The sequence below is a fragment of the Panthera onca genome, chromosome F2 (genome assembly GCF_046562875.1).
Source record: "Panthera onca isolate mPanOnc1 chromosome F2, mPanOnc1 haplotype 2, whole genome shotgun sequence".
Lineage (NCBI taxonomy): Eukaryota > Metazoa > Chordata > Mammalia > Carnivora > Felidae > Panthera > Panthera onca.
This window is the reverse complement of record NC_138356.1, coordinates 16741135-16756588: the sequence shown is the minus strand read 5'-3', so window position 1 is coordinate 16756588 and position 15454 is coordinate 16741135. Positions and strand designations below refer to the sequence as shown.

At 37.6% G+C, this 15454-nt stretch overlaps 1 protein-coding gene across 1 annotated transcript in view; it reads left to right on the top strand.

Annotated features, from left to right (window-relative positions):
- Nucleotides 1–1772: 1772 nt before the first annotated feature.
- PDE7A (phosphodiesterase 7A) overlaps nt 1773–15454 on the top strand; it is a 165413-nt gene continuing 151731 nt past the window's right edge. Inside the window, exon 1 of the mRNA XM_078441959.1 lies at nt 1773–1923. The gene's annotated coding sequence lies outside the window, so the exon portion shown is untranslated. The remainder of the gene's footprint in view (nt 1924–15454) is intronic.

Genomic DNA, 15454 nt, shown 5'->3' with positions numbered 1-15454 from the left:
CAGCATCCCCAGCTTCGGTCACTCTGCTCCTGATCCCATCTTATCTCACTACTGAATGCTCATCATGTGAGCCACACATGGAGAAGCACTTACATCTCCACACAGAAATAAGTAGTGTGATTTAAGACTACTAAAGACTACTAAAAAGAAGTAGTCTTCTTCTCCAAAAGAGAAAAAAACTTTTATATTGGAACCACATTCCTCTGAGTCTTCAGGAATCTTCAATAGAGTTGTCTAGGGACAATGAAGGAAAATTACGTAGTTTCAAAAACAAGGAACAAATACCACGGAAATGAAAGCCAGGCTGAATCAGCAAAAACGTTCTGAGTGCCAGCTCAACCAGCCCACCTTGAACACTTGCCCAGGGCTGTTATCACAGGTGTGTGGCAGGCGGGGCAGCAGGTGGGGTCTGGAAGAAAAGAGATCCCAATAGGCGAAATGGAAAACATCAAAGACAGACTGTGCCATCTTGACAGTTTATGCCTGGGACATACCTTACTGAGTGCCCTAAAATAAATCTATATGGAGAATCTGAGACTTGCCCAGCAGGTTGGATTTGCACAACCAGAAATAAAACATGCTGTATTAGAAAAATGTTTCAGCTCCCAACATAAAATCTATTCTTCCAGATTATATCAAGACGTATTTGTTCCAGAAGGCAGGAGTGATTAGATGACTTCTTAAGGCCTTCATCACTAACTACTCTATGATATAAAATGAGAGACAGAAATGTATTCTCAGAGGAAGATGAATGACAGATTTGTAGATTTGAGGACTATTCTTTTAATGGTCTGTATAAATCATATAGGCTATTTTAAGCCTTTCAATATTTCAGATGGTATAATTTTCCCTCTTTAGGAAAAAGAAAAGAAGCATCGAGACCATTTTAAATATACCTTAAAACACAGAAAAATAACCAAAGTATTATTCCCTAATGTATTTTCTATAGGTCTTCTCCAGTAATTTTCCATTTCTATTTGAATGGGAATATACCAGAATTTTGCAAGTATGCCTAAGTATTATATAAAATCTAAATTCATAACAGGCTATTAATCTAGGAAAAGCACCACTTCTTTAGCAGCAGTCTCTCAAGATAAAAATTACAGAATGATCCTTAGAACACTAAATTAAAAAATCATGGAAGTTCAACTGTACCTAATACTATTCTTTCCTAGGAGATTCAACCTCCTGGCAAGGTAAGGCTTTTCTTTCCTTTCTATTTCTCCTTTGTAAATGTGATGCTGCAGCTAATTTTTCCAGATTGCTTGGCCTGCTGATGTCACTTATTCCATGGCAACACTTTGCCAGTCTATCATAATTAAGCTAAGCAGTTCTTGGTTGCTTTTCTTTCTTTCTTTTTTTTTTTTTCGTTGTTTTACCAAACTTGTATGGAATTGCTGAACCACTGTATTGTACACCTGAAAGTAGTAAAACACTTTATGTTAACCATGCTGCAATTTAAAATTTTTTAAACTTAAAGAAAGGAAAATATTATTGTAGCAAAACAATTGTTGTATAGCTCCTTAAAATGTCAGATATTATATCTATCTATTTTCTCACAAAGGTAAATTAAATATTGGGTGTGGGATATGTTAAAGCATAAGGATAACATGAAATTCAGGTCAAAATGGGAAGGTCAAAGAACATGCTAGAGACTTTAGTAATCAGTGCCAAGATTATGTAATGACAATGCTCCCCTTTCTGCCCCTTCACACTTGTTTATGAGCACCGACTTAGTAAAAGTCACCTAAGGAGGTCCTAAGGAGGTACACAGCAACGGTGGCTTTTGAAAAAAAGAGCTTTCAAACAATGTTATTATTTCAAGAAAGAGGATCTGAAATTGCAACCACGTAAAAAATATATTTACCTACCAACAGGACTGGAAGTAACCTGAGAAATGAAAATAAGTGGAGTGCTTCAGGGGTGAGTGAGTAATGTCTTCTTCAAAATTTTTTAATCTTGTTCCCTCAGCACCTTGATGACAATGGTTTGAAAATGGGTATATCGTCCGGTTAGAAAGGAGAGTGATGTAGTGACTTTGCTGGCAGAGGATGAGCCAGAACTGTGGCTGTCAGCCTCTTGCATATAGAGCCAGCAAGACAGTAGCTGTGTTCTCAAAGGAAAAATAAAATCTGGGAATTTATTTTGGTGCCTCACTATGAGGGAAGCAATAACAGAAATAATTTTATAACACTTCTCAAGACAGAAGACCAGAGAGTAAACTACTGAATTCTCTCCCCCAAACTGCCCCCACAGGTTTCTTTTCACTTTTTATCTTTGAAAGAGAAAGACCACAGCCATTCCCAGTGATGGCTGTCTATGACAGAGGCCATGTGGGGCTTAATTCCAAATTCTAGAATGCCATCTGCAAACTTGGGGATTTTCCAAGACTTTGGCAAAATAATAAATTGTCCATTTCACTCTATAAAGTTTAGAAAAGAGAGGACAGCACTGAAGAAGTAAAAATGGCATTGTCTCATCTTAATGAAGTGTATTCTGAATGTAAGGAATAGATACAGTGTTATTTCATCCAAATTGTATTAATCAAGAGTTAAGCCTTGGGACAGCAGAATGATATTTGAGTTTAAAACATACTCTATGAATTGATAGAACTTTGACATCATCACAAAAGATTCAGAATGGTTTGTAGTGTGCTTCCCAAGTCTTACCTGTTTCTAGAACATTTCTGATAGTTTAACCTCTTCTTAAGATGATCTACTTAGAACAGCACCAGTTTTACATTTCCTTTTTTTCTTTTTCTTTCTTTCTGTATTTTCTCTTTCCCTACTCCTGTCTTCCTTCCTTTCTATTTATTATCATCTAGCTAGCTAGCTTTTTTCTTTTTTTATATAATTTTTTAAATATTTTATTTATTTTTGGGAGAGAGAGGTTGAGGGAGAACACATGAGTGGGGGAGGGGCAGAGAGAGAGGGACAGAGGATCCAAGGTGGACTCCCTCTTACAGCAGAGGGCCCGATGTGGGGCTGGAATTCATGAACCATGAGCGAGACCATGACCTGAGCTGAAGTCGGATGCCTAACTGACTGAGCCACAGGTGCCCCACTAGCTCTTTTCTAAGGGACCAGAAAACTGGGTTAATGCTGTGGCTATGTTAGCAGTTAAAGTCTGTTACAGGAAGAAACTGTTCTTAAAACTGGCATTTGTCCCATCTAACTTTACCCTGTATTGACTCTTTTTTTATTGAGGTATAATTAACATATAATATTATATCCATTTCAGGCATACAACATAATAATTCGATATTTGTATATATTGCAAAATGATCACCACAATAAATCTAGTTAACCTCTGTCACCACACATACTTACAAATTTTTTTTTCTTGTGATGAGAACTTTTAAGATTACTCTTTAACAACTATCAAATATAACAAGACAGCATTATACATAACATCACTATGCTATATGGCATATACAGCATATAGCTATAGTCACAATGCTGTCACCATAGTCACTTGCATCCCCAGGACTTATTTATTTTATAATTGGAAAAATTTTTTAATTTTTTTATGTTTATTTATTTTTTGAGAGAGAGACAGAGCATGAATAGGGGAAGGGTCAGAGAGAGAGGGAGACACAGAATCTGAAACAGGCTCCAGGCTCTGAGCTGTCAGCACAGAGCCTGACACGGGGCTCAAACTCACAAACTATGAGATCATGACCTGAGCTGAAGTCAGACGCTTAACTGACTGAGCCCCCCAGGTGCCCCTATAATTGGAAATTTTTACTCTTTGATCACCTTCACCCATTTCTCATGCCCCCAAAAACCCCACCTCTGGAGGGGAAATCATGTCAAGATTTCATTCTTTTTATGACTGACCAATATTCCATTGTATATACATACACCACATTTTCTTTATTTATTCATCTGTTGATGGACACCAAGGTTGCTTCTGTGTCTCAGCTGTTGTGTATAAGGCTGTATGAACATGGGGTGCATATATCTTTTCAAATTAGTGTTTTCTTTGGACAAGTACCCAGAAGTAGAATTGCTGGATCATATGGTAGTTTTATTTTTAATTTTTTGAGGGACCTCTATACTGCTTTCCATAGTGGTTGCTTGTATTGATTCTTGTAGAGAGTAATAAGTAATAAAATAAAAGCTAAATGTTTCAAATATTTCTATCTATATGCATCCCCAACCAAACATTATGTATCATTATTCTGGACACTCTAATTTTTGAGTTAAGGAGATGAACGTGTGAGAAAAAGAATGAGAGGTTTTTGGCATTGATAAATGTGGAAGAAAACTTGAGGGAAGGACAGTAAGAAGGGGCCTCTGGGAAAGAAAAAAAATAGAGAAAAAGTAAGTGAGGAAATAAATCACCTATGGGCCAAGGAAAAGGAAAGTTACTGAAGGAGAGAAATAAGAAGATGATGATGAAACAATTGAGGACTGATTAGCCTCGTGGAAAAGGTCCTTGGAAAGAAGTTGCTGTGGCACAGATCCTGAAAAAGCAATATCTATGCACATAATAGTCAACAGATTCTCTTTCATAGAATTATCTTGTTGCAACTTGAAACATCCTAACTTTTGATGAATGACAATTTGCTTTTCCTTGGGCTAATAATTTCTTTAAGGTTGGTTGTTAATAGAAGGGACAATTCAGTGGCTTTTTATTTTCCACCAGCATGATTAAATTTTTGGCATTGAATTCTATTTCAAAAGCAATATGCCCAAATAATTCAAATGCCATTTCCAGTGCATAATAATATTTTTAAATGAAGTGGATGCCAAAAACATCTTAACTGGGCAAATGTAAATGAAATCAGGAAAGTAAAACTCACAAAACCAAAATAAAGTGTATTCTTGAAGCAGAGAACAGAAACTATAACAGTTTCCCACCAAAAACAAAACAAAACCCTCTTCGTAAAAAACCTTTATGTTGAAGGCTACTTACCAGAACATGGGCCTGGCACATTAACAAGTGGAGTGAGTTCCCAAGGGTATAAGTTACTCTTGAGAATTTTGTTGTGTCATTTTTTAGAAGGTTCCATTTTGAAAGACAGTATATATAATATATCAATCTTCATTGCTTTACTGGAATTTAGAGTTATAGGCAGTCTGATGAAAATACATGCCATGATCTGCCATAGTAATCTTTTCTTTTTTATGTTTATTTTGGAGAGAGAGAGAGCACAAGCCAGTGAAGGGCAAGGAGAGAGGGGGACAGAGGATCTGAAGCAGGCTCTGTGCTGACAGCAGAGAGCTCAATGTGGGGTTCGAACTCATGAACCGTGAGATCATGATCTGAAGTCAGACACTCAACTGACTGAGACCCCAAGGCATAGTAATCTTAATGATGATTGTCAGCAATACTGCGACTCTTTCCTTGAAGCAAAAGGGAAAACAGTTTACTTTGTAATTCAGATCTTATGAGTATCTTTTGGACAGAATTGTATACTACAAGGTCAAAATATGATAACTAGACATGTGTTTCTAAGCAGCCTAGCTTAGAAAGCTGGCAAGTATTGTTAGAATCTTTTATGTCTAATTTAGATAATGTTAGAGAAAATAGCCCTACATAGTCTTGGACAATTCACTAAGTCTCTTTGAGGCTGTTCTCTCGTGTGTAAAATGTGAATAAAAATACTTATCTCAGTGGGTGCTTGTAGGAAATAAATTAGATGTTTACAAAGCACTTAACATAGAAATGACTTCAAGAAGTGGGTTAACTATATTATGTGAATAATCAAACTTGAGCTATCTTGCCTCACAAGGACTGTTCTCTGAAAATAGTTTTGGAGCAGATGACTCCTCTAAGTCAAGAGGGGAATTCAAGAGAGCAGACCCAAGATATTGCTGGGAAGTTAGAAGCTCTCATCTGAATAACATAGAAGAGGCAGCAATCCTTAGGCAGGAGCAAGAAAAAAGATGGGAAGGAAAAATCATAATGAATATTTTCAAGACTTATAACTACCTTTTGCTAAGGGATGCTGGACATACTCTGGATTTTGATTATAGATTTTAGGAAATTCTTAAGGCTAGAAGAGGACTTAAAAAGATAATTTCTGCAATTTTATTTTACAGATGAGGAAATTTAGGGCTGGATACATAGGAAATTTTTTTAATGTTTATTTTGAGAGAGAGAGCGTGCACATATGAGGAGTGGAGGAGCAGAGAGAGATGGAGAAAGAGAATCCCAAGAAGGCTCCTCACTGTCAGCACAGAGCCCAGTGTGGGGCTTGATCTCATGATTGTGAGATCATGACCTGAGTCGAAATCAAGAGTCAGACGTTTAACCAACTGAGCCACCCAAGTGCCCCTGGACACATGAGAAAATTTAAAACTACACGATTGGTTAGTGAAAACACTGGGACTCAGAACTGCTGATTTCTATCCACTGTTTTGTTTGGTTTTGTTTTCTTTTCACAACATCCTCTGTCACATAAAAGTGAGCAAGGCTTTAGAAGAGTTTCAGAAATGTCCAAAGGAATATTTGCTATTTGGAAGGGACAAGGGAGAAAATCAAAGGACTGTGAGATTGGAAGAGTCATGTAGACCCTGGTTCATTTCTTTGTTTTTTTCTCATATGTTAATGAAAGGAAAGAACAAAGCATAAATATTTCCAAAGAGGGCTCACAGTAATAACAGATTTACAAATGTACAATTGGTATATATGGTGGGCTTTCAGGGAAAACTTTTTAATAATCTCAGTGCAAATGATGTGTATAAATTTATGTAAGTTTCAAAGGGAATTCAATATATAAAACACTTTAGGGTAATTATCAGAACACCCCCCGAAAATCCTAAACAATAAGGAATTTGGTATAATTTAAAAATCATGAATGAAAGCAATTTTATAGAAAAAAAAAACTAATAAGTCTTAGATTTTCTCATTACTTCAGATTAACTTATGGGGTGCCTGGGTGGCTCACTCGGTTGAGCATTTGACTCTTGGTTTCAGCTCAGGTCATGATCCCAGGGTCGTGGGATCGAGCCCTGAGAAGGGCTCTACTCTGAGTGCAGAGCCTGCTTGGGATTCTCTCTCTCTCTCTCTGTCCCTCTCCCATTCACACACCCTTGCATGGGCTCTTGCTCTCTCTCTGTCTCTCTCTCTCTCAAAAAAACTAACTTAAATATTTGTCAATTTACAAAATGCATTTGTTATGGTTATGTGTTTACACACTGTTTAATATTACATAGTACTTTCCATACCCTATTACATCAAAATCCACTGGACCAGCTTGAACTCTGAATGGATGGATCATTTCACCATTGTATGCTTTTGTAAATCATGCATTAGTCATTTAGAAAATACTGGTTAATTCTGTATGTGGATTATCCAAATGTTGGCACACTTCATTACATAATATAAGAAAGTACATCCATTAATAGCACCACTGGTATCATCGGAAAAATCTTTAAGAATTAGCTCATGGTAGTGGATGAATTGTAATATTCACTTGAAAGTTTGAAATTTATCACTGACGACAAGTACTGTCAGTTGTTTTCCTTGAAGTGACCGGCTCATTTACTTCATTTAAAGAAAACGTCTGTCAAATACCCAAGTCATGATAAGCAGAGTTTGTCTATCAGTCATACTTTCAAGTAAAACGGTGTTTTCATGAAAACATCAGCTACTTTAGTTGACAACGCAAACGATGGCAGAAGTCTTTTGCCTTGGGACAACCAGCAGACTTCAGCACGTAGCACAAGCACTTTACGCACACGGCTCATTTCATCACACAGAATATGAAGAAGATGTGGTCTCAGGGGTCGAGATATCATGAGAATAATAATTTTTACTTCAGTGACATGCAGAAGCTGAAATTGGCATTTTTTTGAAGTAAGTGCGTAGCCATGAAGAATGCAATGGCCAGTAGTGCCGTTTGCTCTGTGCTCAGGCACCAGCAGTTTTACTGACCATTTTTTTCCACACCATCATTGCAAATATCAACGCAGTGGAAAAGGCAAATACCATCTTTGTATTCATACCAAAATAGTTTTGAGCTTCTGGATCTCCCCCAGGAGGGTCTTCAGGACACCCTGGGGTCTGTGGACCATGCTCTGAGAACCCCTGCACTACACCGTTTTGATGACGATGGCATGGATCTAATTGCTACCATTTATGTGTTTGATGCAGGCATCCCTCTAAGTCCTTAAGATGTACTTTTCCTGTCTTATTAATCAACTCGTCCAACAAATATTCTGTGTGTTCTGGTTACTCAGTGAACCCAGGAAATGGCTGCTGCTCAGAAATAGCATAGAATATTCTAGGAAAGACAAACTTTTAAAAAAGAAATCAGAAATTTAACAAATCTGAAAATTTTAAAGGTGTTGTGGGTCGTTTAAACTTGAAAACAAAGAAGATACAAAAAGGTAATTAGAGACACCTTCAACAAGGAGAAGTGGGAAATTAAGTGAAGCATGACGCAGCTGAAGAAAAACACTGGGGTTTTTTTTTTTGTTTTTTTTTTTGTTTGTTTTTGTTTTGTTTTAATGCTAGCTATCTAGTGCATTAAATGGAAATTTGATGTGAGGAAAATTTATAGAGTAGAGTTGCTTAGACTCTGGAAATGAGAACAAATAATAAAGATTTATGGTTAAGTGAGGAATGGTAGGTATACCTTTCAACAACATAATTTGAATGTTTTATTAGCTTTAAGTGCTTTCTTAACTGTGTTAAATACTATAGTGGAAAAAAGCTGTAAGAATGTAGTCAAACGTGAGTGAAAGAATGGGTGTAAGACACCGTGGCTTCTGTGCTTTAAAAGGGTCATCATTCATTCCTTTATTTGACAGATATTTATCAAGCTTTTACAGAAAACATCAGAAATTTTTAAAATCTGAAAGATTTAAAGTGGCATGGAGCAGTTTACACAAGAAACTTTAAGTCAAGATAGTTACAATAAAGTTAATAGGAGAGAATGTTCTGAACTAGATGTGCAAGGAGCTTTTTCTGGGGACTGCAGTGGATACAAAAATGAGCCAGACATGAATTCTGCCTTCCTGTGGAAGAGTTAGGACATGGCCACAGGACAAGGCCATTGGACATGATAGTGGACATTTGTTGCTTTGTTTTACTACCTAGTATCTGTATTTTAAAAATACTGGGACTCTCCCATTATAAGAGTCTTTGGAAGAGGCAGTTTTGCAACCTCCTATAAAAGTCAAGGCGTCGGGTATCCTGTGTCCTCAACCCTTCTGGGCACATAACCTAGGATTAGCCAAATGTATGTGCCCACATAGGACTTTGATCCTAAGCAGGTGATGAAAGATGAAGGATGGTTAGGAGATTGTATTGGCTCCTAGATCCATCAGCAGTAGGGTGTGGTGACAATAAAGGTGGCAGCATCCTTGCAAATTCCTTCTGATTAGCCTACAGATTAGATGACCTGCCTGTTTTTTGGTCTCCCAACCATTCTGGGTCTCCATCACATCACTCAATAAACCATTTTTGTTGCTCTTTTTCTTTAAAATATTCAAAGTTGGCTATTGCTGTTTGCAGCCAAGAATTCTGAGTAATTCAGAAACCTGAAATTTTCCTTTTTTGGAGAAGTTCATGGAGGGTAAAACAATTGAGTTGTACTGTGAATAATGGAGTAGATATTGGCAACATGGTACAAGAACATTCCTAGATAAGAGAATTGTATGAGCAGAGGCATTGGCTGGGGAGAATTATTCATTCTTCCAATATGTAGTTACTGATTTTCCACGTTAGGTAAGACATCCTTCTGGATACTGTGGCTAACAGTGGTGGACTAGATAAAATAGTCATTGGAAGTTGGAAGAAAGGGAACTGGGTGAGAAGAAAGGGTTGAAACGACAGCAGTATTAGCAAAATGAAACCGATAGGAGTTTGTAACTGACTGGATATGGGCAGGGAGGATGGATGAGGGATTTTGCACCCAAATGACCAGGGAGGCACTAGTGTTGTTAACATAAGGAGAACAGAGGAAGAAAGTTGGGCAGGAAGATGATAATTTCCACTGTAGACTTAATGAGTGTGGGATTTAAAGGGGCAACTAGGTGCAAGCAGTGAGAAATGAGGGATTGAAACTTGAAAGAACCATAGGACTAAAGAGTTTGGAGTCATGTTCACAGAAGAGACTGTGAACCGTATTAAATTGTTAATATGGAGGTGTATGTGTGGATATGTGTGGATATGGATGTAATGAAGACTGACAAGAGAAGAGGGTCCAGTAGAGATCTTTGGAGAACACCTGTGTTTAGGAGTCCAGAGAGATCATATATGTACATAGGTAAATATAGTACCTTGCAGAGAGGGAATGCCTTAAGAGTAGTGCAGATGGTCTTACCGGACTTGATAAGAGAGAGATTGCTTCCAGCTGAGTTGTTCAGGAAAGACTTTATTGAGAATGAACATTTATATAGGGTCATATGATATGTGGGATTTCAACTTGGGGAGCCTAGAGACTGGGAGGGGAGAAGCGGGTGTTGAATTCAGAGGTAACAGGATGAGCACATACATGGAGATGAAAGGGCAAGGCACTTGTGAGAGTAGAAGTTTAAGATGTTAGAGGCACCGGGGTGGCTCAGTTGGTTAAGTGTCTTGGTTTTGGCTCAGGTCAAGATCTCACGGTTTGTGAGTTTGAGTCCCTTGTCAGGCTCTGCACTGGCAGTGCAAAGTCTGCTTGGGGTTCTCTCTCTCTCTCTCTCTCTCTCTCTCTCTCCCTCCCTCCTTCTCTCTCTGCCTCTCTTTCTCTCTCTCAAAATAAATAAATAAATAAATAAATAAATAAATAAATAAATATTTTTAAAAAGAAGTTTAAGATGCTAGAGTAAAAGCTTTGAGATATGAGTAATTCCACAGACTCCTGTGTTATGTGGGTTTTGCAGAAGCCAGGGCTGTTCCCCCCACTGCCATTTCTGGTCACTTGTTTTCCAGAATGATTGATATGTTTGTTTCTTCATTGATAACTTTTATTCATGCATGTGCAAACATTTTTGTTCCTACTTCATTGTGAATTTCCATCATCACTGCATTTGTTATAAATCTGGCAGTCTTTGTGATTTCACTTAAACATGATGCACTGAAGGAGGGAAGGCCATCTGAGGATTATTTGGCAAATGAAACTCTCCACAGATAAAGAAAAACATTTCTCCAGTTATCTCTTTTGTATCTCTGACTAAACTTTGACTAAAGTAAGAGCAACTTGTTTCTTGTGGCTTTGTTCCATAATTTTTTAAGACATTTGATTGCTTTTTGTTGTCGGTTAGGAGGGCTTTTTTAGTAAAGCACTCTTTTGGTTTAAATCTTGTATTAATATTTGTGTTTGCTTTACAATTTATCAGGTTCCTTGTCTTCCCACCTGTGTACTACAGTGTTACTTGTGGTGTCGCCTTGTAGGTGTGTGGTTTATCATCATTGCCAGCAGATACATTGCAGTTACAGCACTTTGCCTGCTGTGCTTGGACAGATTGCTCAAACCAGGAAACGTACAAGAGCTGAGTTGTCAAGGCATGTTGTTGCCAATGAAGTCTTTAGGCATTATTGACAACATTCATGTCACCTACAATTGGACCAATCTGAATTTAAAAATCAACATATGGAGGGGCGCCTGGGTGGTTCAGTCGGTTAAGCAGCCAACATCGGCTCAGGTCATATCTTGGAATTCGTGAGTTCAAGCTCCATGTTGGGCTCTGTGCTGACAGCTCAGAGCCTGGAGCCTGCTTTGGATTCTGTGTCTCCCTCTCTCTCTGCCCCTCCCCTGCTCACAGTCTGTCTCTCTCTGTCTCTCAGTAATAAATGTTTTTAAAAAATCAACATATGGAAAGCATTAAGGAAAATCATCAGTGTGCAAATTTCAACTCAGAGAAGGACTCAGTCTTCTTTGGTCAACTCTGAGAATATTTGAAATGAAAAGAGAAAGCAAATGTCATAGAATACCTGAAAAGTGTTTTTCCAGACTTTCCAGAAAAACAGTAGAGGGAAAAAAAATGCATAATAGGAATTCTAATGAGAATTAGAATTAGAATTAGCCCAGGCTCTGCTACCTGCAGTGATGGGATGCCACCGCCATGCTTTATCAAGCCCTATTTCTGAAGCTAGATCCACTCTGAACATTGAAGGGGTTGGGCCTTCAGAACGAGAGTGGTGACTTGTGTCCACACATTTATTCTAGAGCTCGGAGACTGGTTGGCTAAAGCAATGAACTGTCATAGCACATGCTTTGTTCCTTTCTGTTGTGATAAAATATGCCTAACATAAAATTTACCATTTTAACCACTTTTTAGTGTACAATTCAGTGGCGTTTAATACAATCACAGTGTTGTGCAACCGTCACCCTTTCTAGAATATTTTCATCATATCAAACAGAAACTCTGTACTCATTAGATACTAGCTCCCCATTCCTCTCTTCCTCCAGTCCTTAGTAGCCACTACTCTATTTTCCGTCTCTGTAAATTTCACTATTCGAGGCACCTCATATAAGTGGAATCACATAGTGTTTGTCCTTTTATGTCTGATTTATTTCACTTATAGCACAATGTCACTTTCAGTTTAACTAAATTTTGAATGCTGAGTCCTTCCACTCTAAGAATTGTGAACATTTACTAATTCTTCAATAATTTTAAGATTCCTATATGCTATAAGGAGAAGAATTTAGTTGCATTTTAAAAACTGATTTGATATGGATAATATATATATATGTACATATATATTTAACTTATTTTGCTATACCTTGTAAAATTTTGATTGTATTATGTAAGTTATTTACCTAAAAAATTAATCCTGAGATCTTCCAAAAGTAATCTTATTTTTATCCCTTAACTTTAGAGTTATTTTAAGTTTTGAGCTGTAAATAAGACCTTCAAATGGATATTGACTGCTTTATCCAGAAACCCCTTACTAGTTTCTGGTCTAAAGTGGTTCAGGACTGGGGCGCCTGGGTGGCTTAGTCTGTTAAGTGTCCAACTCTTGATTTTCAGCTGAGGTCCTGGTCTCAGGGTTCGCGGGTTCAAGCCCCACATCAGGCTCTGCACTGTCAGTGTGGAGCCTGTTTGGGATTCTCTCTCTCTGCCTCTCCCCCACTCACACTCGCTCTCTCTCAAAATAAATAAACTAAAAAAAATTTTTTAAAAATAAAGTGGTTCAGGAGGTGTAGAAGAATCCCAAGAAGCTATGGTTGTGAACTTGAAAAGGGAATGACATTAGGCTTAGATGATTATCTATAAGTTTGTTCTGTATAAATTTGCATAGTGCCACATTCAAAGATGCTCAAAGGCACCACCATCACCCTTTCAGACTATTTAAAAGCTTTTTAACTGATTTCATTGCTTCCATTCTTCATCTAGAAAGTATTGTCTACAGAGAAACTGGAGAGATCTTCAAAACATATAAATCATATAATATCTTTTCTCTGATTAAACAAAAGAAGCAACCAACAAAACAAAACATTCCAGTGGCATCCCATCACATTTAGAATGAAATCCAAATCCTTAACCAGGCCCACAGGGGCCTACATTGATCTGATCTCATCTCCCTTCCCTGTTTCTCAGGCAGTAAGTTCCCTCTACATTGACCCCATTTATGCACAGAACATGTGTACTGGTTCCCTTATCAAGAAAGTACTTCTCTACCCCGAATCCTGGCCTAGCTTACTTCCTTACCTCATTCAGCCTTCTGCTCAAATGTCATCTTCTCAAAGAGGTCTTCCCTGACCTCTGTATCCCACTTTCTAGTATATTTCCCTGCTTTATTTTTCTTCATAGCACACCTAACATTAGCTTATATTATGTTATATTACATTATGTATCTGTTTTTTTCTATTCTGACTTCATTAGGATTTTCACTTCATTAAGGCAGGGGACCTTTCTCTGTCCCCTTTTTTTTCTTTTTATTTCCAGTGCCTACAGAGTGCTTAAAAGTTAGTAATCAGTCAAGAAATAGTTAGTGAATAAACGAATGAAAAAACTGGAATTGAAAAATCTTTAAAGAACTCCCCTCTGCCAGCTATCATAATTTTGATAAAATTCTTAAATATTCATTCCCTAAGGCTGCTGTCCAAATTCCACAAACTGAGTGGCTAATGATAAATTTCATGTTATGCTGTGTAAACTAGGTGGCCTGAAACAAAATAAATTTATTCTCTCACAGTTCTGGAACCTAGAAGTCCAATATCAAGGTGTCTGCAGGGTTAGCTCCTGCTGAGTGTTCTGGGGAAGAACCTCAGAAGAAATCTGTCTCTTAATTTCTGCTGACAGGTAGCAATTTTTGGTGTTCCTTGGCTTGTAGACGCGTCAATCCAATCTCTGCCTCCATCTTTACAAGGTATTCTCCCTGTGTCTATGCCTTCATATGGCTGTCTTGTTGTAAGGACAATAGTCAAAATGGATTAAATACTCATGCTAATTCAGTATGACCTCATCTTAGTTTAACTAATTATATCTGCAATGACTCTATTTCCAAATGAGTTCACATTCTGTGGTACTGAGGATTAAGATCTCAACTGTATCTTTTTTGTTGGTGGGAAAGAGGAACAGATGGATTTCAACCCATAACATCCTGGAACCAAGTGCTTTAAGATCTTCACAACTTGGGGCACTTGGGCTGCTCAGTCAGTTGAGCATCCAACTCTTGATTTTGCCTCAAGTCATGATCCCAGGGTCGTGGGATGGAGCCCCCATGTTGGGCTCGTGCTGAGCATGATTCTCATCTTTCTCTCTTTCTTAAGATTCTCTCTTTATCTTTCCCTCTGCCCTGCTCATGCTCACTGTCCTAAAAAAAATTAATATCTCATTACTTGAACCAGATTAAAGAAGGTATTGGACCCCAAGACAAGGCACTGGAATCAAAAGTGTAGGAAATGTAAATAATGCAGGTGTTTTCTTTAATTCTGTTACTATTTCATGTAACAATGTTGTTAGTTGGAAAAAATGTTTAATGATCAATTTTTAGATATATTGTAAAATATTTTGCTTTTCTGAGTAATATTCATTCTATTCAACGTTTTACACTGTTACTGTGTGAAGTGTAAAGAAAAGAAGCCTTTGTTCTTTGTAACTATTCTTCAGAGATAGCAGGAAAGAACTGACATTTTTAAAAACAGAAAGTAAACCTCAAATAGGCATAAACTTAAATATTTATAACCAGAGACCAAAATATGTGTTTCACATTTGCCAGTCCTCCCACATCCCTTAATTGAACAGATGGGTTTTATACTGTGCCCTAAAAAACCCAGCTAACTTGATTTGTTGTTGTTGTTGTTGTTGTTGTTGTTGTTGTTGTTTTGAAGCCTCAAGTGTGGAAGTGAATTTAGAAGAATTGACCCTCTGTGGAACATCTCCTGCTCCAATTCAGATACACAGAAATTGAGTAAAATGATTGTATTAGCTTCTTTGGGCTGCTGTAACAAATTACCATAAATTGGCTTAAAAGAACAGAAACTTATTCTTTCGGAGGTCAGGAGGCTAGAAGCCCAAAATCAAGGTGTTGGCAATGCCATGCTCCCTCTGAAGGCTCTGGAAGA